Raw genomic sequence first — 25,648 nt, 5'->3', positions numbered from 1 at the left:
TTTTTTTTAACCCAAAGTTCTGAAGAGTTGGAATTCGCATATGTCTGGCTGCTGTGACCCTTCAAGTATAAACTAATGTTTCAGCTGTGATCCATGGTCAACAGAGGTCATACTTCTCTACCTGTAGTGGTCGGAAGTGGTACATCTCCACCTGTTTGTACTGAGTGTGTGTTAAAGAGAGTCTAGACATGGTCTGATGAATTCTAGTGATTCAAGTCATTAGTCTTCAGAAAAATCATCAAACCTAGTCAGGAGGATCAATTAATTACTTACTGATCACCCCTATTCTGGATCCTTCAACTGGTATGTTTCTAGGAAACATCACCTTGATTTCTTTTAAACTTTGGTCTCCTTTTCCTCACCACTAGTTCACGATTTAGGCCGTTTTGTACTTGTGTCTGTGGAGCAGAGATACTGACTGGGAATATAGGTGCTGTCGCTCGACCATGAGTGTGGCCCGTGAGGGCCCTGGTAAATGGCATTGGTAGTTTGATGTGGAAATGTGCGCTGGAATTACACTCTGTATTCATCCCCACTTCTCAGGTTCAACTGCTTTCATCAATTGCCTTCATTCGAACTACACCATAAGTTTACAAACTCACGTCAATGTAAAGTGTTGTGATTTTGCAATCCGAGCAATAATGTTTGACTGTGCTTTGAACCTCAGGATGAAACTAATCCGTCATTGATGCAGGCAGTCAACTTTCACTGTACTTGACCAGCATACTTAGACTTTGAATTAATAGTGTCATCAGAATTAGATAACTATTTTAGACCACAGATATGTGCTACCCATGAGATGTGCTTGGGCATCCTTCTAAGGCAAGCTGTGGAGATATTTATGGCACAATTTAGGGCCGACAAAGATGTGTCCCCAAATATTTCCTAATTACGCTTTTAAAATTTTTGGTTTCATGTGAAACATTTGGGGGAAAAATCTGTGTAACATCAAAGTAGTTGATCTTGTGCCTCAGTTGATTCTTGAAATCTGCTCTTGGGTTTGTCTGTCTGTCTATCTGTATTTGTAGCAAACAAAAAAAACAAAACAAAACAAAAACAAACAAACAAAAGAACACCCCACCAAATTCGATGGTTGCCTGACTCTTAGGGCCCAGTCCTGCAGTCTCTCCACGTGGCTCTCCCATGGGCTTCAATGGAATTTTGTTTGAGGAAAGATGTAAAGGTCGGGTCCGTAATGGACACATGATCAGGACAGCACCTCCATCTCTCAATGCACAGTTCCAGTTGGCTGTCCCTCCATCACGGTAGTCTGTGGCCCTTAGCTTTTTGGGGGTTGTTTTGTCGTCGTTGTTGTTGTTGTTCTTGCTGTTGTCGGTGCATAATTGAGCTCATGATGACTGAGAGATTGACAGTGCAGGAGACTGAAGTCCTCTGTATATCCGCAGGGCAGGCATGGTACAGAGCGCTTCCTTGCACAGCCTTGCCCATGAGCTCGTCCCTGGCCTGGAGGGACCCACTCTAGAGGTGGTAAGTAATTCAGTCTTTCTGCTAGCTCAGTCCTGGGCCTCTCCCGAACAGGAGCGGATGATTATGCCTACTGTTTATGGTGGTTTGGGGTATGGACTCCTGGCCACCTGGCAATACACAGAAAGTCACTGACTATTTGCATTATGACTTGGCTCTTGGATAAGTGGATAAAACCACTAGTTGAACTCCATTGGATACAAAGAGTGCTCCTCAGTAAGACAGAGACCAGAGATGTTAGTAACTATATAGACCATCCATCCATGAGGACCTTCAAGGAATTGTCATCCCTGAGACTAATTTCATTTGGCCTATTGCAGAAACAATAACTTGTGGTCACATTTAAAATCATAGAAAGATTTGGATGACAGCATGAGATTGGTGTCTAGTAAAGAAACACTGGTGTTCCAGGAAGAGGAAATAGAACCAGGTTGGCCCTGCAGCAAAGGCTTAACCAACTCCATCAGCTATACCTGCTTTAAAACAAAATCAAGATGTAGCCAGAGTGTGTAGATTTTGACTGCCTTTCTAACTATGGAAAACAGCAGGAAAAGTCTTAGACATTAAGCATAAAATAAATGTAGAGAGACTTAAAATAAAGCTCGCTTTATGTAATTTAAATATTAAATCGACCCAAAGATATCAGAAATCATCTTAGTTTTTGTTTGGTGTTTACTTTGATGATTGAGGGGAGAGGGCCCACGATAAAACAGATCAATGACGACTTGAGAAGAATAGCATCTGAACAGACAGTTGACACAAGACTTTGCACATGCCAAGGAGAAATTGAATTGTCCAAGCTGGCGTGTTAGTGAAAGTCTTCTATGCCACTTAAATGTGGAGATTGTTTTTGTCACCCAACTCAGCAGACAACCCATCATATTTCTGATCTTAGCATCTCTACAGGGCCTACAACTTGTGAGGAGGAAGAAAATCAATCAGTTCTTTCTCCAATAACAGTCACCCAAATGACTTCTTCTTTAGCATCTGTCGGATTTTTCTTGAAAACTGAACTGTCCTAACTTGCCTATAAGTTTTCCTAAGATGTTAAATTCCAGCTCCTCTTAAATCATCTTGACATCTGTTCTTCAAAAAGTTTCACTATCAGTGAACTATATGAATTCATTTTTGTACTGTCTCAAGACTTCCATTTTTAGCCAGTGTTCTGGAAACCCTGGTCAGGGCTTGACTACATAATCATCGACAGCTAAAGTCACCCCACATTAGCAATTTCAGTCTGGGTTTCCTAACTGCCCTCACAGAGAGATGGTTCAACTTACAAATTAACATGTACAGTTGCAGAATATATTATCAGACTAGAGTGTCAGCTCACAGGTACACCAGTCAGAAGTGTGAGAACTACAAAATGAACCTGAGTAGATGTGACACCTGATCATATTTTAGGCCACCTTGTTATCTGGAAAGCATAGACATTGCTTCTTTAAAAAAATAAATAAATAAAAGTGCTTTGGGTGACTTGAGCCAGAAAGTCCCAGGAAGGAAAATCTGATTATTAGCTTCAGAGGAATTCACAAGCGGGGTGTTTGGAGAACTCAGATTCTCCTGAATTCTCGAGAAAGGCACTGGTGGTGTTTGTCATTAACTTTACTTGGCCGGTGGGAGAAGGCAAAGTTTTGGGCCTTCTAGTACTAAGTCATCGTGACCAAACTGGTCAAAGAAGGCTTTCATTTGTGATATTCTGCAATTGTTGATAGGAAATGTTGCTGTCGGTTTTGGTATGTGAATAGAAAAGGAAGTGTTTACTTGTGGGGTAGGGATATATCAGATAAGTTTTACACCCTGTTGTAGAATTTCAGTTTAATCTTTGTGGTGATTATATAGCACCTGTGTTTGGTTGGACACTTTAAAGGTTGGTTTTACTTCGGTATTTCACAAGTTTGTTTTGGTCTCTTTCCTGCTGAAATCGTACCATGTTGGGGAAATATCTTTTTCATGGCATCAGCTGCTGTTTTGGTTTTTATTTGCCAAGGACAACCGGTCATTTGCCCCTGACTTTTTAATCTAAATCTACCTGGATAGTTCTGCCTACACTAAAATTATAGAAGATGGCAAATTTGGAGGTGAAAAAGTAAAAGAAAAATGCAACAGATCATCTTAGTTGTATCGAGCTGCTAGGAAGTTGAGCATCATGGAGTCAGGAACCTAAGGGAATTTATCAGCCAATCACCCCAACGCAGACCCAAAAGACACCAGGTAGGCTCCTGGATGGTTTGCAGAGGCAACAGATGGTTGTGACTTCTTCCTGTTCTCATTCATGTTTATATTCTTTATTCTTCCTATTGAAGTCTGTTCTGCTTGCCTTCTTCCCTCAGGATCAGGCACTTATAGTCACATGAAAATTGCAGGGGACTCGGTGCGCAGTCAGAAAAATGTATCTGTTTAATCTGAATTCATGTCAGTTTTCCCCAATAAATAGCAAAATAAAATATGCTTCTGAATCTTCTGAAATATTTCAATTTTAACATGAATAGCCATTAAAGGTGATCGAGGACACTTTCCAATGTTTGCTTACGGTGGGCTAATACCGAACATATAAAATTAAAGTGCTATCTTATTTATAAAGAGATTCTAGCTCTCAATAGTAAAAATATTTTAGTACAAATCAGAATATTTCCTTGAGAAATAATCCTTCGTATCTGTAAAAAGAAAAAAGTGTTTACCACAGTCATTTAAAGTGGAATAGGTTAATGTATTCACTTTTCACCCCTAGAGACTTGGCTTTGAATTTGACTCAGAGAAAATTAGTTTCGAGGCCTCAACCTCCTCTCCTTAGGCATTTGTTGATATCACAAAACCAACCCAACAATTTGTCACGATTGTTGCCATTTACTCAGGAGGTCTGAGAACTAAAATAACCTTATTTGCTCGTTTTCGTCTCTTGTCCTTGAGGCCATTCCTTTTGATTGTAGACTCTTAACTCCACCAAACTTGGGGCTCACCCATAGGATTTTCACAGTCCAGGAAGACGCAGCAACCATTCTGGGCAAAGCTTATGGAAGGTGCTTTGGTTATACAGTTAATAGGTTGCTGTGGCAACCCACGTGACTCAGGGTGTGACTCATAGTAAGTAGAATTTCAATTGCTGCTGGCAGGGTGTTTCATTAGGACAGGCCTGAAAAGAAGCCACACCGAAGTTCTCTTCGTAGGCTTTCATCCAGATTCCATCTACCCATTGAGAAAGAGAAAAGGGGATAACCCAGTGCTCACAAAGTAGCCAGAGGATTCATTTCTTAGCTTGCTGAGGCTACTCTCTGTCCCGGACATAAAGCTGGCTGGTACATGGTCAGAAGTAGATGCTGCCCTCATAGAGGGCTAACCAAATGGACAGCTGTTTATTGATTAACTACTATGGACCTTTACTGAGGACCTCAAAGACCAGGCTGAAAGTGGGGATGGGGCGGGGGTGGGGTGAGTGGGCTTATATAGTCGCTGAAAACACAAACACCTAGTGTACCATTTGTAAAAGAGACAGCTCACAACTGGAAAGCAGACTGGTAGCTGGACGTGTGGGGAGGAGAAAAGAATTCCATGATCCGGGATTCGGCTACTGTGCTCCAAGCCTACAGAAGGATGAAAGGAAAGGGATAGATTTAACCCTGGGTGCTGAAGGCTCTCCCTGCTGCACATCTCCCATTCTCACCCAAAGTAACACCTGTTCAGTCCCTTCAAGATCATCCAGTTCAGGGAAGTAAAAATCCCTCGTCCTGCCTGAAAATGTTTGCCTTGTTTAGACTCAGCCTGTGTGGCTGTAGCCAGCCCTGCCTGAGCTTAACAGGATTTCTGTCTCATCATATTAAGATATAAATGGACTGCACTTGGCCCTGCCACTCAGTTCTTCCAAGGTAGAAGATTTACATAGTCTGAAAACCCGCAGTTCATTCCATTAAAAAAACAACAACAGAATATTAGCTAAGTGTTTCCATCAGAGCATCCAGTTGACTCAAATTTGCTCTGTTCGTAGACATCAGATCCACGAATTGAATTTGGAAAAGTACTTGTGTTCGCATTTCCTAACACAGGTTCACAAGGGTGTATTGAGATGGTGAGGTCACTGTAGGGGGAAGACACAAATGCCTAGCCTATCAGGTGCTAGTAGGTACTTGATAGATTATATATTTAATAAAACTCTGATACATGGTTGGGTTGATCTTTAAAGAAGGCTGGGTGTCTATCACAGAGTTTCGTGTTACTTTTGTTTTAGTCATGGCAATAATACGGAGTAGCAGTAGAAGTACCCGTAGATGTAGTAACAGCAGGGTAGGAACTGCCACCCCTGGGGCACCTGGCTGACGCTCAATGGGTTGAGCGTCAGACTTCAGCTCAGGTCATGATCTCACAGTTTGTGAGTTCGAGCCCCACATCGGGCTCTGTGCTGTCAGCACGGAGCCTGTTTTGGATCCTCTGTCTCTCTCTCTCTCTCTCTCTCCCTCCCTCCCTCCCTCCCTTTCCTTCTTCCTTCCTCCCTCCCTCCCTCAAAAGTAAATAAACATTAAAAAAGGAACTGCCACCCCTGAGCAATTAATTCTGATACTCCAGGTGTTGTGTTTAGCACTTTATGTGCATTATCTCATTTAATCTTCTCATCACCTCCATGAGCTCTGTACCACGTATGTCCCCAGCTTGTATGAGAAAATTTATCTGAGGGATCAGCAAGTAAAGGAGCAAAAAAACTTGCAAACTCATCCAGCTGGTGACAGGCAGAGACGGGACGCAGAGAAGATTGAGTCCTCGCACGCACAGAAATGCCACACCATTATCTCCAGTATCAGCATTAGGTAACGTCGTGGAACACTTACAAAGTGCTAGATGCTTTTCTGAGCACTTTGCACATGTTCGTTTATTTCATCTTTGCCACAACCTTGTGATGTAGGTCTTGCTGCTACCCCACTCTCCAGGTAAAAACTGAGCCCCAGACGTCTCCAACTAGCTAGTATGTGATGGAACAGGATTAAAGCCACTCCACAGAGCCTAAATGCTCCTACAGTAACAGAGTAGACTTCCACTCTAGACTATAGCAAGAAAGTCAAGTGTAACAGCCATTCCTACAACTGATTCAGGTTCTTTAAACTTACAACTATTTTACCTGTAAAGGCTTCTAAGCTTGGTGAACGAACTGATGATAACAAAAAAAGGGGGGGGGGGAATGTTATTCCTACTATATGAAAAAATTCATGTAAACAAAGCAGTGTACATAAAACCATGCAGCCTTCTTACTTTAAAATGATCATTACATCTCTTTTTAACAATCTAACCTGGGGCGCCTGGGTGGCGCAGTCGGTTAAGCGTCCGACTTCAGCCAGGTCACGATCTCGCGGTCGTGAGTTCGAGCCCCGCGTCAGGCTCTGGGCTGATGGCTTGGAGCCTGGAACCTGTTTCCGATTCTGTGTCTCCCTCTCTCTCTGACCCTCCCCTGTTCATGCTCTGTGTCTCTCTGTCCCAAAAATAAATAAACGTTGGAAAAAAAACAAAAACAAAAACAATCTAACCTAATTTGGCAAAGAACTGGTATCCACTTAATATCACTGTTCGTACAACTCAACTGATTCTATAATAGCTCAAAATGGTTACTTTTGATTCCAAGATACTTATGTCCCCCACAATAATAGTAAAGTGTATTTCTTTTGGCATGAATCCATTTTTCACTGCAACTAAGTCTTTAATAATGGACCTTAATAACATATATAATAAATTTGTGCATTATTCTTTTGTCAGACCAACTGATAATTCATGTATAGCTTTCATTACCACTAAGAGGTAGTATGATTCAGGACACTGTGGTTTCCCTGAACCCTAACCAAAAACAAACAAAACCATGAAGGCAACAAGAATGCCCAGAGGGTTGAAATATGTATCAAAACCATCCACACGAGAATTAAACATCTAGGTTTTGAGTATGCTTATGCATACCTGAATTTAGAATTGGATTTATGGTTATATCAGCTTCTCTGTTTTTTGGGATCTGCATCCAAAGGAATAAAAACAGAGGAAAAACAGATGCCAATGTGTTTGAAATATGAAAAAGTTGTTGTTGTACATTAATTTCTTTATAAATTACACAAAATTTTTTGTAGCAACTCTGTCAGCTACTCTGCCAGGAAATTAGTTTATTTGTAGTCACATGGTCCCTTTTGATTGTAATTGATGCCTGTATCTGCATATTATGGTAACTAAGGTTCTGATTTCCAACCTACCCAATTACCCTTTTTCCTGGGGCTTCCCAGGATTCTTTACAGTGGAAAGTTCTCCACCTACTTCACCTCCACCTCTGAGTAAAGTTTGTCTATGTAGGAGTGATAGCTTTTCCCTTGTTTTACTTTGTTGATCTCCTAGGTAAAACTCCTAATGTCTTAAGTAGTTAACAGCCAAGCATAATGACTGGAAGGCATATTGAGGAGTAGAAAATGCTCGAGTGTGTAGAATTAAGCTTCAGATTCAGCAAAAGAGACTCCGTAAATCTTTGCTTAAAATTTTGTTTTTTGGGGGCACCTGGGTGGCTCAGTCAGTTAAGTATCTGACTTCGGCTCAGGTCATGATCTTGTGGATTGCCAGTCTGAGCCCCACGTCGGGCTCTGTGCTGACAGCTCAGAGCCTGGAGCCTGCTTCGGATTCTGTGTCTCCCTCTGTCTCTGCTCCTCCCCCTCTCACACTCTGTCTCTCTCTCACTCTCAAAAATAAACATTTAAAAAATAAAAATAAAATAAAATAAATAAAATTTGTTTTTGTAGGAGAGAGGGAGGAAATTGTATGGTAGGTAACCCAGATACCTGTAATACTAAGATCTAAGGAAGGAAAGCTGGAAAGCAGACCACAGGCACGCCCTGTAGAAAGAGCATGGGGCTAGGGGTCAGACTGATCTTTTTAGCTTGGTATTTCCAACCCCTCTTCTGTGCCTAGCACTGTGTTAGGTATAGAAAGTTTAAGTCATAACCCTCACTCTCCAGTAGCTTAGTCTGCATCTGAGGAGAAAGGACAGACCTGTTTGAGCAACTTGGAGTAATGAAGAAATTGCAGGAAAATGCAGGGTTATGATGCAAGTCAGATTATCTGTATGCATTGGGGATGCTAGTAGAGAGCTGAGCTTGTTGTGGAATGGTAGCAATGATTAGGTGTTTGATCAGGTGGATCAAGGTGGGGAGGGGGGGCAGTGGAGGATGATTGTGTAGACCTGTCTGACTAGAATAGAGTATTAACAAGGAAAAGGAAGGACAAGAAGAACAGTGGTAAGGTTCTGGCTTTATCTCAGGACCAATGGGGAGCCACAGAATGTGTGTGAAAAATACACTGACCTTTAAATAATGCTTTTATTGCCACGGTCATTTAGTGAGCGTTACATAAAGCAGACGTTCCATACTTCAGTCCCGTCTCCGAAATCAGACAGAATTCTCATCCTTAGATAGAGGTTCTTCTCTGGCCTTTCTTCTGATTAACTGTATGGCGGAAATGCTCATTGAGCAGGACAGATCTAGTCCGAAAAGAGAAGGCCGTTCTGATTATTAAAGAAAAAAGAGTGTTTTATTTTTTCTCCATCTTCCCAGTTTCAAGGTCTAATTGTAAGACCAGTTCTTGCCATTTCATTGAAATCAGAGGAATGAAATAAGCCTAAAAAATATATGTGCACTTTGAATTGTGTGGCTGATGGTTCTCCTTGCTTTCTTTCGTTCCTACTGCTAATTGGATCCTACTGTAATACCAGGAGCCTATGTCTTTCCGACCCGTTCTAACTCGACCATGTGTAGCTTTGTAAAAATTTGAAGCCCAGGTTCCACATCTTGTTCACACCTTAGGCAGGCAAAGTAGACTGTATTGACTGTGACGTTTTCATCAGCACAAAGAATTCTCTCCCTCACACGGCTAGACAATACAAGAGGATGATTGTACTTCCTTTTCTCTTTGTGGGTATTTCTTAATTTTCCCACAATGAGTCTCTATTGTTTCACTTAAAGAACAGTAAGATTCAAATGAGGCATTTTCATCAGCTGCATGTTCACAGAAGTCTTCAGGATATAATGAACTATAGCGCATTACCTTTTCTGTCTCTCTGAACGTGGTATCTATCTTTTTGTGTCGACAAAACTGAAAATTCACTTTCCCTCCCCAAGTTGGGGCATCGGGATAATTGATTGTTACCAGTCTCTGCTGTTAGTAGACAAGATAACACCAGTGCCTCTGGAGAACGGGTAAAAACTAAACTCTGTCCCCCGAGGCCAATGAAATCGCTGTTTGGTCCCTTGTGTGAAACTTCCTAATAACTTAACTGGGCAGCCTCTGGGTCCCTGGAGGGTTTCTCCACAAGAGTATTCCCTCTCTTTGTTAAGATTGCTTATTAAAAATGATTTTATAATGAAGTTGCCTCAAATAGCTGCTCTTTTCCTGGTTGTCCTTGAAGCTGTGGTGAAGAATCTTAGAGACAACTGTCTAGGGTTTTCCTCCTTGTTAAAAACTTCTCTCTTACCACTGTTACTCTTGATTTTTAAGGAGACAAAGTCTAACTGACACAAGTCCCTCTCCGGTTGATTATGTCGCTTAAAACCCTGTGCAAGGCATTATTGGTAGTTAAGCTTGTCATTTGGGCTCAGGAATCGAATTGATCTACATGGATGGAGGACATTTAAGTCTGCAGTGAGAACAAGGCTGTCGGGCTTCCCCGGAAGAGCAGTGGCTGGGGAATGCTCTTGCTAACTCTGCCCCTGACTCCATCACAATGATATCCAATTATTTTCTCTCTTTGGTCCTAGATTTCTCCTATCTGCAAACTAACCAGTTTCCTGCCATGAGGAACTGTCATGAAGAGGAATCAAATAATAATAAAAAAAAAATTAGTAGTGCATTCTTTTCTATCCATGTGCTGTATAAGTTCAAAGACTTCTAATAAATGTAGGCAATTGGAAGAATCAGGGTGTTGTTGTTGTTGTTGTTGTTGTTGTTGTTGCTGTCCACATCATCGGCTTGGCTCTTTGGCTTGAAGAGGCTTCAATATGCTGGTGTATTTAATATAAAGAAAGATAAAGCAGATGTCAATAGGGCTTACCATTGGGAACATCTGCTTCAGACTTGGTGTCCCAATGGCCAGGTGACTCAGGAAACGGCAAACCATATAAAGTTGTTAGTGACAGATGCCGCTTGAAATATTTTTCTAACTCGAAAGCTTATCAGGCGGTAAATCTACAGAGCAGACAGAGTGTTCAAGATGCAGGTCGGCCCTCCTTTGGCTTTGTGAGTACAGTACATCACCAAGAGTCAGAGGGACCATCGTGAGTCTTTTAGCGGAGAGATCAGTGTGGTCCAGTTGTGCTAAGAATTACTGTGCGCTAAGCTGTGCTAAGAACATGCCTTGGCTAAACTCTGTCCTCCAAGACCAGGTGTGTTAGAAAATACTGTTTTTGTACTCAGCAAGTCCTGTTCCCTCCTTTCTCAAATAAAAAGAAGAAAAGAAAAAGAAAACCGATGACCTGCTCTGGTTTCCCATTGCCAGCAGGACCTTCTCATTCCCCCTCCTTATAATAACCTCGTAGGGCTTTCCGTTGCCTCGGGAGTCTACACTGCTTAGTATGGCTCTCAAGGGCTTTAGCAATCTGATCTTAATATTTCCACCGCTCCTTCCTTGACTTGTAGGCTGGCAGTTTCTGCCATCCTCGGTGACCAGTTTCTACATGACTGTGCAGGGGGCATACCTCAGTGCCTTTGCTTCTGTTGTATCTTGTTTGTCCTGGAATGTCCTGCAACAACTGCTGCACCTGTAGAATTCTTATTGCTCCACCAAAGGCCAATACAAATAGCATCTGCCATGGAAAGCCTTCTGCAACCCCCACCCTCTTTGTTAAACTATTAACTGCAGCTTCTTTGCTCCCACAGTACATTATTAAGGTGGCAGTACAGAAAGTATATTGTAAATCGTTGTTGTTTATGTAGCTTTGTCCTAGATATGGTTTAATTATCTTTCTATCCCTTAGGCTTAGCAGAATGATTGGTATCTACTATGTGTTCATTTAATATCTGTGTATTTTAAATAAGTGTGTGTGTGTCTGTGTGTGTGTGTACAGACACAATATTATGACCTCCCGTTCTTCTTGCAAATTTGAGGCTAGGGAAGAATAATGATCTTTTCATTATTAACAGCTGAAAGGAAGAACAGATATTTAATATTTGAAATTGTATTGTGAGATTCGTACTATATTATTTTGGAAACCAATACTGCAACCCAAAGGGCTTCTTGATGTCTGGCAACTTACCAATATGTATCTCGAGTCTCAGTTTTAGCACTGCTTGCTTTAAAGTTTTGGTTTCTCTTCTTAATATTTAAGTCAGAATCTCATCCAGAAGGCTTAAAAGTACTTATTTTTAGTCTAAGATGAAAAACATGTTACTTTTCTGAGTGACCTCTTAAGCACCATTTGTTTGCATTATCAATACAAGATTTTATAAACCAGATGATCACCTCTATAGAGTAAAAAGTAAAGAGTCATTTTCACTTACCTTTGGCATCTATTTAAAGGCAGAGGAGAAAACATATCTTTGAGAGCAAAGCATTGGCCATTCTTTCCACCCATGGAGAGAGTACATTCTATCAAGGAAAATATCCTACGTTTGTCTGATCTATGGAGGGAAAAGCGATCCTAATGTGTTGAACAATTTGGGAAGTGGATGTCTTGATAATCTGAGATTATTCACTGAGTCTTAAGGTAAATTCCAGAAGTAAATGGCATTTATTTGTTCAAAGTGCAAACACGTGACATGGCTATGTTTTTCTGGCCTGGAATGTAAGTATGTTTCCTTAGCTTCGCAGGGACCACTGATTTCACAACGCTGGCCCTCTTCAGAAGTAGCTGCACACAACCATGCTTTCCGTCTGCTCTTCCTTGGAATCCTCTGCCTTTTCAGCTTTCTGAGCAGCTTCCTCACTTCTTTTGTTTGTAACTCTTTCTGGAGTCCAAACAAGAGGAGCCAAATCATCCCCTGCAGTATCAATTGCTTGAGTGGAAACCTTGCTTTGTAAATGAGAGGGTGAGATGTGACCCAATAACAGAGTCTATTTTTATTTTAATTTTAATTTATTTCCTGGTGGCCCTTTATGCCTCCTTAGGCGATGACCTAACCAATTCTATCTTAACACTGATTTTTTTGTTTCTTCCAAGGTCAAAAAGCACGTTGGAATCATTATGACAGGAGAGTAAATGTTTTCTTGCCTCTATGGAAAGTCCATCTCTTCATATGAAATGTAAAGTCTGGTTTTCGCAGCTTTACGAAGCGCAGCTTTTCTCTCGTGAGGCTTCTATTAGCAAGCTAACAGAGAACAGGGGGAAGAAAGATCTTTGATTTCTGATGGAAACACCATCTCTTGTAATCTCTTTCATCCCTCTCCTTTCTCAGATGGGCGTCTTTAATAACGCAGCCAAAGGAGCTGTCTTCATTTTGTGCTGCAGTTTCACATAGCAAAGTGCAATCAAAAGTCAAAACTGTCCTAGAAGGCGCTCAACCTGTGGTTTTCCAGGTTGGAAAAGGGAAAGCTGTTACACCATCACACGTAGACATGTGTCCCCATACTACCGCCCCCCACCAAAAAAAAAAAAAAAAAAGTTCTGGCTGTTAGCTCTAAATCAAAGAAGTTTCCATGGCCTGATTTGTGGAAGTTACCTAATCCTACCTATAATTGGGGTGATTTGAGAGACGGGAAAATGTTCTCATTTTCATTATGGGAGTCACTGGGGGACAGTGTCATTGAGAAGAATATGTTCTTTTTGCCCTAAATTGCTTTACCTGAGATGCTATTGGTATGTTTCACTTAAGTTAGATTTCTAATGAACAAAATGACCAGTATGGGTCCCTTTCTCAGAGATTCTACTAGTGCTTAAGCTAGTCTTTAATGGTCAGTGAGCTTTCCTTCATTCCATCTCAGAGTTTTACTTCTAAGGAAAAATTCTAGAGGGTTGAGTTAATATGCCCCTGGAACACAGAAGAGTCAGCTTCTAACATTCTGCGTATGGTCAAAGGATCTACATACTGTCCATGATTCGTCTATGTTAATACAATGGTAATACCTCATCATAAAGTTTTTTACATTGTATGATCACCATTGAGTAAGCTCACCTTGTGATGCCAGACTTCGGAAACTTCTGGAACCAACCCTCTTGGCACAGAGGCTGGGCTGGGTCTACCTCACACTGAATAAAGTGAAGTTCTCCCATAATCTCATCTAAAATTCACAATTTTTGGGGCGCCTGGGTGGCGCAGTCGGTTAAGCGTCCGACTTCAGCCAGGTCACGATCTCGCGGTCCGTGAGTTCGAGCCCCGCGTCGGGCTCTGGGCTGATGGCTCAGAGCCTGGAGCCTGTTTCCGATTCTGTGTCTCCCTCTCTCTCTGCCCCTCCCCCGTTCATGCTCTGTCTCTCTCTGTCCCCAAAAAATAAATAAACGTTAAAAAAAAATTTTTTTTAAATAAAATTCACAATTTCTCCCAGCTTGTCACCCCTACCATTAAATAAATTGGGCTGAGATTGGGTTCCCCAGAGAGTAGACTCTGAGATTTGCATAGAGGAAGTTGATCAGGGAGTGCTTCTAGGAACAACACCTGTGAGGGGTGAAGGAAGCTGCATTGGGCAGGAGAAACTGAACTGTCATGCATTTGTAGCCTGAGTTCAGCAGATGCAGCAGGGAGATGAGAAGCAGGGGTAACCTTTGAGAGATGTCCTAAATCGAGGCGAGGAGGCTGTATATTTTACCCTGCATCACCCAGCCACCGGATGCCAGCTGCCCACAGGGAAAGACATAATGTTGGGCAAGGCAGCTCCCTTTAGCTAAAAGCAAGTCTCAGTTGTGAGCCACTGACAGTCAACACTCAAGGCCCCCAAGGAGAATAAGGATCTCAGTCCTGGTGGCAGCAAAGGATTTGGGTGGCACGCCACAGTATCATTATACAGGGGCCAAAAAAGACATTAAATTTCACTTTTGGGGAAAAATGTTTTCTGTGTTTGAAATGACACACATTTTATTGCTTAGCTAGGATGTAAACTAATAAAAATATATGCTTGGCCTCAGCATTATGGTATACCAGAATTGCAAATGCTGAAGAAAAAAATAGTATTTTTTTTCTGTTGAATAAGATTCTTCGTTAGAATTTCTGGTCCTGGATGTGTGCGTTATAAATCATATGTTTGTGCAATTTCACGTAATGTTTTATTTTTCCACACATGGACATTCCAGAGAGTTAACACATTTTTCTCAATTATAAAAATAAATAACACATTTCCAACTCTTTTGGCTCATGTAAAATGAATTCATATAGGAATAAAGAGAATGCTTACAAAGAACTAGTTATACATATTACCACTTTTTGGATTTTGACAGTCTACTGTCTTACATTTGAGGTACAGTATCTGAAGTATATTGCAGGGCCTATTTGTGTATATAGTATCTCTCTTTTTATGAAATTCCACCCTTGCCTGTTAGCAACTACTTGCAGGATTAAGCTGGAGATTAGTGGTGGCTGCAAAGATGAGAACCATCATGAGCCAATAATCCCATCTCCCAACTATTGCCTTCTAAGAAAAAGCTTCTCAGTAGTAATTAGTGATAAAGTACAGAATGAGTTTTTGTTTCATTCCTCAGAATTTTCACATAAAGTCTGATTTAGTGAAATTTGACTTCAATTTTAATTCTGAGAATAAGAGATCCCAGGGGCACCTGGGTGGCTCAGTTGGTTGAGTGTCCGACTTTGGCCTAGGTCATGATCTCACAGTCTGTGAGTTTGAGCCCCGCATAGGGCTCTGTGCTGACAGCTCAGAGCCTGGAGCCTGCTTTGGAGTCTGTGTCTCCCTCTCTCTCTGCCCCTCCCCTGCTCATCCTCTGTTTCTCTGTGTCTCAAAAATAAATAAAAACATTTTAAATTTTTTTTAAAAAAGAAAAGAATAAGAGATCCCAATATGAGAAAAATCAATCCAAACTGTGTTCGTGGAGTACTGTAGAAAGAACTGAGTGTTTCCACTCTTTCCACCTTGCTTCAAGATACATCTCCCAACACCAACGCCAACGTTCTAAAGCTCCAAATTTCTCTTCATGGAATTGCCATAGTTTAGAATACCCCTCTTCCCTCCAGAACCAGAAGCTTGAGACACCTTGCAGATCTGAACAAGGGCTTTCCAGTTTCACAGATCCTGAAGTTTCAGACAAATATCTGAACTTGTAGAGTTCAGATAGAGTCAAGGTTTATCTAAATGGAATTCAATCTGTATTGCTTTCCTGGATTTAGTTTCTATGCCTCTGCTTGGAAAGGAGGGGCCCTTTCAGGTTGATAATGAAGTTAATTCAGATTATTCTTTCCTTTACTCAAAGAGAATCAATAGATTGGAGAAACTCTTTACCTGGTCTAAAAGCTTCCATGGTTCCAACAGCTCCTACCTGGGAACATCCCCAGCCATTCTTTTGGAGATCCCTGTGTCTGAGCCCTGTGAAAGCGATTCTGATGGTGCCCGTGGACATCAGTGGCAGCCTGATCCGTCTGGCCTGGGTATTACCATAATAATTACAAGGTCCTGACAGCAGCTTTTCAAGCGGCAAAATTATTGGGAGGACAGTCTCCTGTAACTCACTCTTGGGAGAGGAGTGGAGTCCTCTGTATGCTCTACCAAGTAACCCATCTAAATTTGCCCTTTCACAGATGTCTAATCCATCCCATCCAATGACATGCATTGTGTAACCACTCCACTTCTTTAGAAAACATACTGATAGTGTAAATTATAGTGGTTTTTTAATATAAAGGTAGCTAATGAGCTGAAATGCATTATGATTGCTATTTCAATGGACAGGATGAATCTGCTCCTTAATTTGTTCCTTGCAGGGGGGCGACTCTCTTCACTCTCTCTCTCTCTCTCTCTCTCTCTCTATATATATATATGTGTGTGTGTGTGTGTGTGTGTGTGTGTGTGTGTGTGTGTGTGGTTTTTTTTTTGCCTGAATTTCAGTGAGTGATTCACATTACTGTCAATTACACGCCCTTATTATGTATTACAGCCACCAGGCAGCTGTCCAGGAAAACACAAGTCTGAAAGTGCTTCTCTTTTAAGAAAATTAAATTCATGGTTGCTCCTCCTTTGGGCATGGGCAACAGGCAGGAAGCCTCCACTTTCTTGCCAAAGAAAGGGATAAGGCCTTGCCTACTTTATCTAGATTAAATACCCACTCTGACATCTTGAGATCTTGATACCAATGCCCAGATGCAGGGCTTGGTTTGGGTTTCTAAATACTCTTTTTTATTTGTTTGTTTCAGCGTGTGTAACAAAACACAGACTGGTGTTATAAAACAGTATTTCTAGTTATGAGTCACAGCATTGCCTGTGCATTACCAGAAAGGCTGTGTGAAGTCTGAATGGAGAAACTGTTCACTTTCCTCCTTCCCAACAGGCAGAGTCTATGACAGCTTAGGGCTCTTAGCCCTATTTGCAAAGCTAGCCCCTTTGTCGCCATATTCAGTCGCATGTCTCTTTTTTGAAGTTTGGGTGAAACTACATCTGAAAACTACATCTACTATTGGGCTGCTCTACAGTCCCAGAAATTCTGCTTTTATATGGGCAAATGAGGGTTGCTAGGCTTTCTCAGATGTATTCTTCCTGGGAATGTTACAGAATGTAAAAATACGGTCTCTCTGGTGAGTGGGTAAAGTTGCCTAAATAGTTCATGCATTTGAGAAAACTGTGAGAATTAGTTGATATATTTCCAGTTCAGAGTCTTTAACTTCATTTGTATCTGATACTTAGAATCAGACATTTCAAATAATGAAATATTCAGTAGCTTTGAAGCTGGGCTTCACACAATCTGTGTTCCAGATACATTGTGCCTAAGTGATGTTGGAATCTTAAATAAATATTTGAAAGACAAAGGATTGTGAATTGAGTGCAATCACTTTCACCTCTGCCCTTGTTTAGAAGCAGATTCAAGCCAAAAATTGAAAAAAATAGTTTTTTTAGGTGATGGATGAAATTTAAATATGCACTGTTATTTTAGATGATACTAAGGAATTATTTCTTTAATACTGTCAGGTGTAATCATGGCTTGGTAGATGTTTCTTTAAAAATCTCTATCAGAGGGGCACCTGAGTGGCTCAGTCAGTTGAGCATCCGACTTCGGCTCACATCATGATCTCACGGTTTGTGAGTTGGAGCCCCGCCTCCGGCTTGTTGCTGTCAGTGCAGAGCCTGCTTTACGTCTTCTGCCCAGCCCGCCATCCACCGCCCACCCCCCCCCCCAGCCTCTCTGCCCCTCCTCCACTTGGGCACGCACGAAAAGTCTCTATCAGAGATGAACACTATAGTAGTTATGGGTGAAATGACAGGATATCTGAGATCTACTTTAAAATTCTCCGGGAAAAATATATTGAGGTGAGACTAGGCACAGGTGAAGCAGGAGTAGCAAAACATTTGTTTTACCAGGAGGGAGAGGGGGAGTGCATGGAGCTGTATAATACTATTCAAGTTTTGCATAAGCCTGAAAATTTTTTAACAGATTACCTTTTTCTCACCTTCTTGTCATCTGTGATTTCTGAGATGATTATATTGACATAGATGGTTTGACCATTTGGGTAATTAGTCTTTGATGAGAAAAAAATGACACCGATGAGCCTCTCAAGTTCAGAAGGTTGATGGTGATCTCTCATACTCCATAAATCCCTGCATCTCTATAAAAACTCCGCGTTGTTAGCATCCATGTGAATAAAAACTACCGCGTATAACAAGGTTCCCTCACCTTCGCTTCAGGTTGGAAAAAAGGTAAGAGTGTTAGTTGCTCTTGTTCTTCTGCCTTTTCAGTGTTCTGGTCATGTAGACCCAGATTTGAGAGTGGACCAGAGAGTTCGTCTGGTGGTCCCCACCTCCCATATTCGAGATGGGGCGGGGGGTACATTTTCACCAGGAGGTATAAAGTGTCTTATTCAAAGGCAGTTCCACTTGCCTTTACAGAAGTAGAAGCAAGGCTGGAACCCTTCGACTCTATCATACCACCTCAATCTCGTCCTTTAAAATACTCATTAACCATCTACTCTCTGGGGAGCCAAGCAGTTTTCTAAATCCAGACCAGCGACTGCGTGGGAGATGTTCATTCCGGGTAGTGTGGCCCCAAATTATCTTTTCCTTTATTGAACACTATTTCCAAGTTGTGTGATAAGTCCCAGAAGTGATAGTTTTTAATTCTGTTCTTGTTAATGCTCAGCAGTGGGTTTACAACATGTGCTTCCTCTTCTGCTTTTCATAGACTTTCCGTCAGGGAGGGTCAATATACTCGAATGACAGTCTGGGCTGACAGGAGGATACACTTGGCTGAGTAATTCCGCCGGGACCGTCAGCTGCTTCAATAATGCCTTTCCGAAGGCATTTTATAATTTACGCCGATGGGGCGCCTGGGTGGCGCAGTCGGTTAAGCGTCCGACTTCAGCCAGGTCACGATCTCGCGGTCCGTGAGTTCGAGCCCCACGTCGGGCTCTGGGCTGATGGCTCAGAGCCTGGAGCCTGTTTCCGATTCTGTGTCTCCCTCTCTCTCTGCCCCTCCCCCGTTCATGCTCTGTCTCTCTCTGTCCCAAAAATAAATAAACGTTGAAAAAAATTTTTTGAAAAAATAATTTACGCCAAACCTCCAAACATCACAATTGAAATAGGGATGTTTTTCTTCAAGTGCAAAAATGAATTCTGTTTTGCATTTGTGGCCAAATCCTTTAAGCACAGACTTCCCTGCTAAACGTTGTCTTGTTTGTATTATACTTAATAGTAGCTCACTGGGGTAAAGTAGAGGGTCAGACTGGCAATTATAAAACAATTGTTACCTAGTCTTTTCAAGAATTTTTCAAAGAGCAACCCTCTGATTCCTGAAAACATAAGTATACAAATAGATGGGGAAATAGAAATAGAGACAGAAGGACTTTGCCCTGTTGATATGGTCTGTGAGGAGACCATCCACAGGGTTTGGTCCTTTCTCCTATCCATTACTCAGAACTCTGGATTCTCTTGTCTATTGGATGCCCAAGAAATACAGATTTCATGTATTCATTCATTAATCATCCTGCCCTTACTGAGCTCCTAATAGGTAGAAGGCACTGGGGATATAGAAAGAAAATATTGACTCTCTACCACCACCATCACCCCATTTTTTTGGAGGAGACAGGGACACAGAAACAGAAAAGTACACAAATGCAAAATTTTAAGTGCCTTGAATATGAGTGCTAAGGAAAGAGAAGGTATAGGATCCACCCTCCATAGGGGCTCCTAGAAATCATGAAGACCTACGCAAGAAATATTGCAGAGTGTGAAGTAATAGCTGAGAGAGCACTCTAGGCAGAGGTAAATGATGTGAACACTTGGCTCTTTGTCTGCGTCCAAGGTAGACTTGATCCTGAGAATTTGAAATTTCACTTAATCTTTTACCCTTTTCATAAAGTATACCTCCTAGAAGACATTGACTTAACTCACTTAGAACTCAAGACCATAATCCTATAGAGGAGTCTATGATTAGACAGATAAAAATAGGGAAGTACTTGACTGCCATTTCAGGCTCCCAAAGGGAAGTTTTTCAGAGGTCCCCACTATGGCTAAGCTTCTCAAGGATTGGCTTTGTTGTCAGTACAGGGAGGTTTGTTCCTTCTCAGGATTTTCATCTGCAGTATAATCTAACTAGGGAGTAAGTCCTCTAGTCTTCCAGGGGCAAAAGAATCAGCTTCCCTTGGTTTTGTTCGTGGGAATATGCTTTTCCCATTATCCAGAGCTGCTTGTGGATTCCTAGTTGGTCATTGATATGGAGAGGGCCTGTTTTCTCTGGGGGATTGGCAGAAGCGTCATAAGCCACAGTTGGACCCACTAAGATGCCCATATCCAGAATAAGAGAAGAAGGGGGAGAGGAGAGGTGAAGGATGAGGAGGAAGAGGGGGGGAAAAGAAGAAAAAGAAAAATAGGAAACTCATAGGTAGCTTTGGAGCTTACCCAGAGACTTGTTACATGAGCTGACCTCCAACCTGTCAATCCATAGACAAGGCCTTTTACTTTGCTCAGGAAACTCTGGAGATTTGTGGTTTCTAATATTCACGGTGCTATGTGCCAACTCACATAGCCAATTTTGCAAGCAAGTAGTGCTGCCGACACATGACCCATATTTCTCACAAATCCCATTATTCAGTGGTCTTTCTATTCTTCTAATTATACCAAAAAGAGAGTTTCTAGTGGGTAATAATCTCTCTTTGCTAATACTTTGTAGTTGGGTTCCAAACCAAGACCTTTCCTCTATCACAGCTTGAGTACGTTATTTTTATTTTAGAGCCAGTCACGACTAACGGGGAGGAGAGAGTCTCTTGGCCTCCTGGGGTGGTGGTCAATGGATTTATCCTTTACTCTTCCTTCCTTTTTGACCCAGTGCCTCATTTGGTTTGACTTGCCTGGGCAGATGGGGAGATACCTGCCCAGAAGATCTCATTCAACGGGCATTGTGTGGTCTGGCTTGCTTGTTTATTTTTTTCAAATCAGATGCTCAAATAGGGCACGTTGTGAAATCCTTAACTAAATTATAGTCCAAATACTTGGTTCCAAGGAATCTCGAAAAAGGAATAATTTCACTGTTTAACAAGTTTGATTACTATTTTTTTAAAAATTACAAAGGAATTTCATGGGATTTAAAGATTCCTTTTTTTATTAAAAAAATTGTTTAATGTTTATTTATTCTTGAGAGGGAGAGAGACAGAGTGCGAGCAGAGGAGGGGCAGAGAGAGAGGGAGACATGGAATCCGAAGCAGGCTCCAGGCTCTGAGCTGTCAGCACAGAGCTCAATGCGGGCTGGAACTCATGAACTGTGAGAGCATGACCTGAGCTGAAGTCGGACGCTTAACTGACCGAGCCACCCAGGTGCCCCTAAAGATTCCTTTTTCATCTATAACTCTTATGTTGAGCTTATCTCTGTAAGCTCATATTTTCTATATACATGTATTATCTCCCCTAGACTGTAAACACCTTAAAGGTAAGACTGGTGTCTGCTTCTTTTTGTGTGCCTCAAATTCCTGGTACAGTCATCTAAGGCAGCAAGGCAGATGGGGATGCACGCTGGATCCCGGACTCAGAACCTGGGCCCTAGGCCTGAGTCCACTAGCCAGTGTGACCTGGCAACCTCCAAATGGGCCCCACCTTTCCTCATCTGCGAAGTGAAAAAAACAGGACTAGATGATCCCCAAGGTCTCCGTCTTCCTAAATTATGATCCGGAGAGTCAGTTAGATCTTGAATTGGAAGAACTAAAGTTATTTTCAGTCTTTATCATTAATTTTCCTTTGTTCCTGTATCTCACCAATGAATCACCTAAGTTTTTCCACTTTGGTAGAAGGTATTGATTTTACCTCTATGATAAACCGAAAAGAATCCTGGATGAGAAGTAAATCACTAATATAACCATTAAGTGTTAATAAGTTCCTTGGGGAAACGATTCTCTTTCGTCAGCCAGAGTAGCTTAATTTATTTTTCTTTAAATTAAAAGACTTGCAATACCCGAACAAAAGAGAGTCCCAGAAAAGGTGAGGTATATCGCTGTGGTCTGCCGTCTCTGTGGCCAAAATATGTGTGGTATGTGCATCTGTGGCTGAGGGTGGAGGGTTCTCTCCTTTGCTCTTCTTTCGTTTATGAAATCTGGTTGAAGTTAACATCCAGGGATGCATAGAAGGCAGAGTTGGGAGGAGACCGACTTCTGCTGTAGAAGGCTTTGGCAAGGGGGTGTGGGAGCGCTCATGTTTATACACTGGCTCCGCATGTCATTCGTTCTGCTATTTACTTGCTGAGTGCCTACTGTATATTCTTCAAGGTGCTGGTATTTGCTAGTTGTATTGCATAGTACGGATGCTGCCTTTTCTTCCTCCTTGTCTCCCTGGTGCTTTGAACCCCTGGAAGCACTGAATAGATATTTGCAAAGGAATTGGCCTCTAAACGCTTTTTATCGTGGCCTGTGGTCTCTTCCACCTGCCCCCAGGAAAGAGCTTGCTGGACCTGAAGAGCTTATACACAGCTGCGTAAATTCTGGGGTCATGTCATGAATAACTGGGTAGCTTGTACACCCAGTGGAGCCTTAAAAAAAAATGTCTTTCTTGTCCTCAGAAATCGGGAGTTTTTTAAACCACTCAATGTTGCCATGTCTGGTACATTCTGTGTTCATGATTTCCTTCCCTTACGTTTTCAATCTGTTCGGTAAATATTAACTTGTGAGTCCATATTATACGCCAAGGACTATGCTGGTCACGAGAGATGTAAATAGGAAGCAAATTCATTCATTTCCTAATGCTTCTGTGATAAATTACCACAAGTATGGGGCTTAACACAACACAGATTTCTTCTCTTAAAGTTCTGGACTCCTACAAGTCTAATAGGAGTGGGGCTAGAGTCAGGGCATTGGCAGGGCTGGCTCCTTTGAAAGGCTCTACGGAAATCTGCTTCCTGACTTTTCCAGGTTTAGATCCACCTTGCCTCATGGCTCCTTTCTTGCCTCATGGCTCCTTTCTCTACCTCCAAAGCCAGCGACATAGCATCTTCCAGCCTCTCTCTGTCCCTCTGCTTCCATAATCACTTTACCTCTGTGCCTCTGAAACCTCCAGCCTCCTTCCTGTAAGGACCCTTGTGATTACATTGGGCCCACCAGGATAATCCAGAATAATCTTCCCATCTCAAGGTCCTTAACTTAATCACATCTGCAGAGTCCCTTTTGCCATCTAAAGTAACATAACCACAGGTTCCGGGGATTAGGATGTGGCTGTCTTAGGGGGAGGAGGGGCCATTTTTCAGCCTACTGCAGCAAAGCACACGGCCTTGCTTACCTTAGAGAGCATAGGTTCTGGTTGCACAGGCAAGACAAAATGGGGCAGGTTTTCTGTATGCTTGCTTCCTTGTCTGCTTGTTTGGTTTTGATGCCTTATTCTAGCCATAAAGTTTCAGTGGAAATAGGTATGGAGAGGGAGGGTATGTCTGTTAAATTCAAAATGTATCAAGGTTAAAACTAAATCTCCCTCTTATAAAATGCTACCTCCAAAACAGAACATTAACCATATCATCCAACGTCTTACGGTATGCATCTAAATTGTTGCATCATCCAGATTTCAGCATGAAATGATTGGAATCTTTATTTGCAAAGGGAAGAAATAAGACTTCTCTCTCCTTAGCCCGTGAGAAACTTTGGTCAACAAGTCATGAGTCACTAGCTACTTTGATTAAAATGATAGACATTCTAAATCCCAACCATCCCAAAAGGCAGCTATCACAGGGAAAGAAGAGAACACACTTCTTCATCTCAAGTGTTGGCCACAAAGTCCAGGGTTCTCCTGGTAGAGTTCATGCTCTCGTTGAGACTTTAATTGTCCCTCAAGTTCTTTGTAGTTTTGAAAATGTCAACATGAAAAATATTGCCCTGGGGAATTCAAAACATAAATTATAACATTAAGCAAATAAGAGAACCAACTTAGAGCGGGAGAAATAATCTGGCTACAAATAGCAAGAAATATAATATCAGAGGCAGAAAACAAAAATGAGGCCGGGTGGCTAAAACATGGCCTGATAGACACGTACAGTCAGACTCTGCACTAAAAGCCACCCAAAGAGTACAGTGTCATGAAAAGTCCCAAGGCCCAGAGGCATCCTCATGTGGTCACATTTTGCCTCTACAACCACGGAGGAGTAATGTGGCCGTGAGCAGGCTATTTAACCTTTCTGAGCTCCGTGTGTAAAATAGGGACAATACTACATAGCTGAATAACTAACATCGTGTGGGTGCAAGCCCATGCTTCCCCAGGATCTGGCTGATCGATGGGCAGTCAGGGATGACAGTGCTCTGTGAGCAGCCTTGGCACGCCTATCCCTCCGTGGGCACAATGGCCTTCATCTCCTATGGCCCTCCTCCAGTGTAAGGCTGCCCTTGATATTCACTTTGGCCAAACAGAAGTCATTGTTTGCAAGACACGCTTATGATCTGCTTCATGTCCCAGGCATGTTCAAAACACACACGCACACACACACACACACACACACACACACACACACACACAGTGTCTCCCAGAGGTCGACCCTGTGTCTGTGACTCATACGTGGCAGCCAATTTTCCAAGCAAACTCAAGCACTATAACAAGGGCTTGGGCTTTACCCAATCAGTTGGGATTTGTCTGCAGGCTCATAGGTCATTGCCCCTAGCAAGCTAAAAAATTCACTTTCAAAGTGGTTCATAACCTGTAGAAATGAAAGCGCACAGTGTAACATCTCAGGTAAAAAATCCGATGTCACTCAGATCAGGCTTACCAGCTGAACTCTGGTGATTATGAAGTGAACTCTGTTGTTGGAAACCTGCGTGAACATTAAAGTCTGTCATCACTTTTATTGGCAGGTGCCACGGGCTCAGACAGCAAGAGGGCAGGATGGGAGAATACTGCCGAGCTGGTCAAACAGAAACAATGGAGAGAAGGAGAGCAAGAGGCAGCAGAGAGAATTTTGATTTTTCTAAAAATGGAACTATTTGTGTAGTGGGGAGTCACGAAAACTTATGGCCATGTGGTTTGTGTTAAGTGTTTCACAATGGTTAAATGTGTTCTAGCACTCGGTGGAAATGGGATTCTCTACCAACTAATTGAATGGAGGAGAAAAACATGGGAGGGATTAGTTTTCTAGAAGGAAAAGGAAAATGAGAAAAAAAAAATCATGTCACTTTACTTCTGTTCTCTGTTGGGGATTTTCAGAAGATTTATCTTGGCTTTTCTGGAAGGACACATATGCAAATCAAAGAATCATCAGATTTGAAGATTAGCAGGGAAATTTGAAGTAGCCAGGCTAAACTCCCATCTATTCTCAGGACCCTCCACTCAGCATCCAGCTTAGGCACAAAACCTGCAACAGAAGATGTTACCTTCTTCATTTCTTTTCAACGCAGCCCATTATACTTATGAGCCAGACTGGTTTTTATTTTATTTTATTTTTTTAGTTTCGTGAAATTTTTTTAATATGAAATATATTGTCAAATTGGTTTCCATACAACACCCAGTGCTCATCCCAACAGGTGCCCTCCTCAGTGCCCGTCACTCCCCCTCCCCTCCCTCCCACCCCCCATCAACCCTCAGATTGTTCTCAGCTTTTAAGAGTCTCTTATGGTTTGCCAATCTGGTTTTTAGAAAGTT

General features: G+C 41.9%; 1 protein-coding gene and 1 long non-coding RNA gene across 2 annotated transcripts in view; both read left to right on the top strand.

Annotated features, from left to right (window-relative positions):
* Positions 1-25,648, top strand: part of RORA (RAR related orphan receptor A) — a 725,852-nt gene that overhangs the window by 535,471 nt on the left and 164,733 nt on the right. The gene's annotated exons all lie outside the window — the stretch shown is intronic.
* On the top strand, positions 20-25,172 carry LOC121042058 (uncharacterized). The gene is made up of 2 exons (XR_005795959.1): positions 20-1,488; positions 24,865-25,172. It is a non-coding gene; the product is annotated as an uncharacterized LOC121042058 (long non-coding RNA).

Source organism: Herpailurus yagouaroundi, unplaced genomic scaffold (assembly GCF_014898765.1).
Source record: "Herpailurus yagouaroundi ecotype Mexico unplaced genomic scaffold, PumYag 184, whole genome shotgun sequence".
NCBI lineage: Eukaryota > Metazoa > Chordata > Mammalia > Carnivora > Felidae > Herpailurus > Herpailurus yagouaroundi.
Note: the sequence above shows the minus strand (reverse complement) of the source record. Positions and strands in the feature narration are given on the sequence as shown.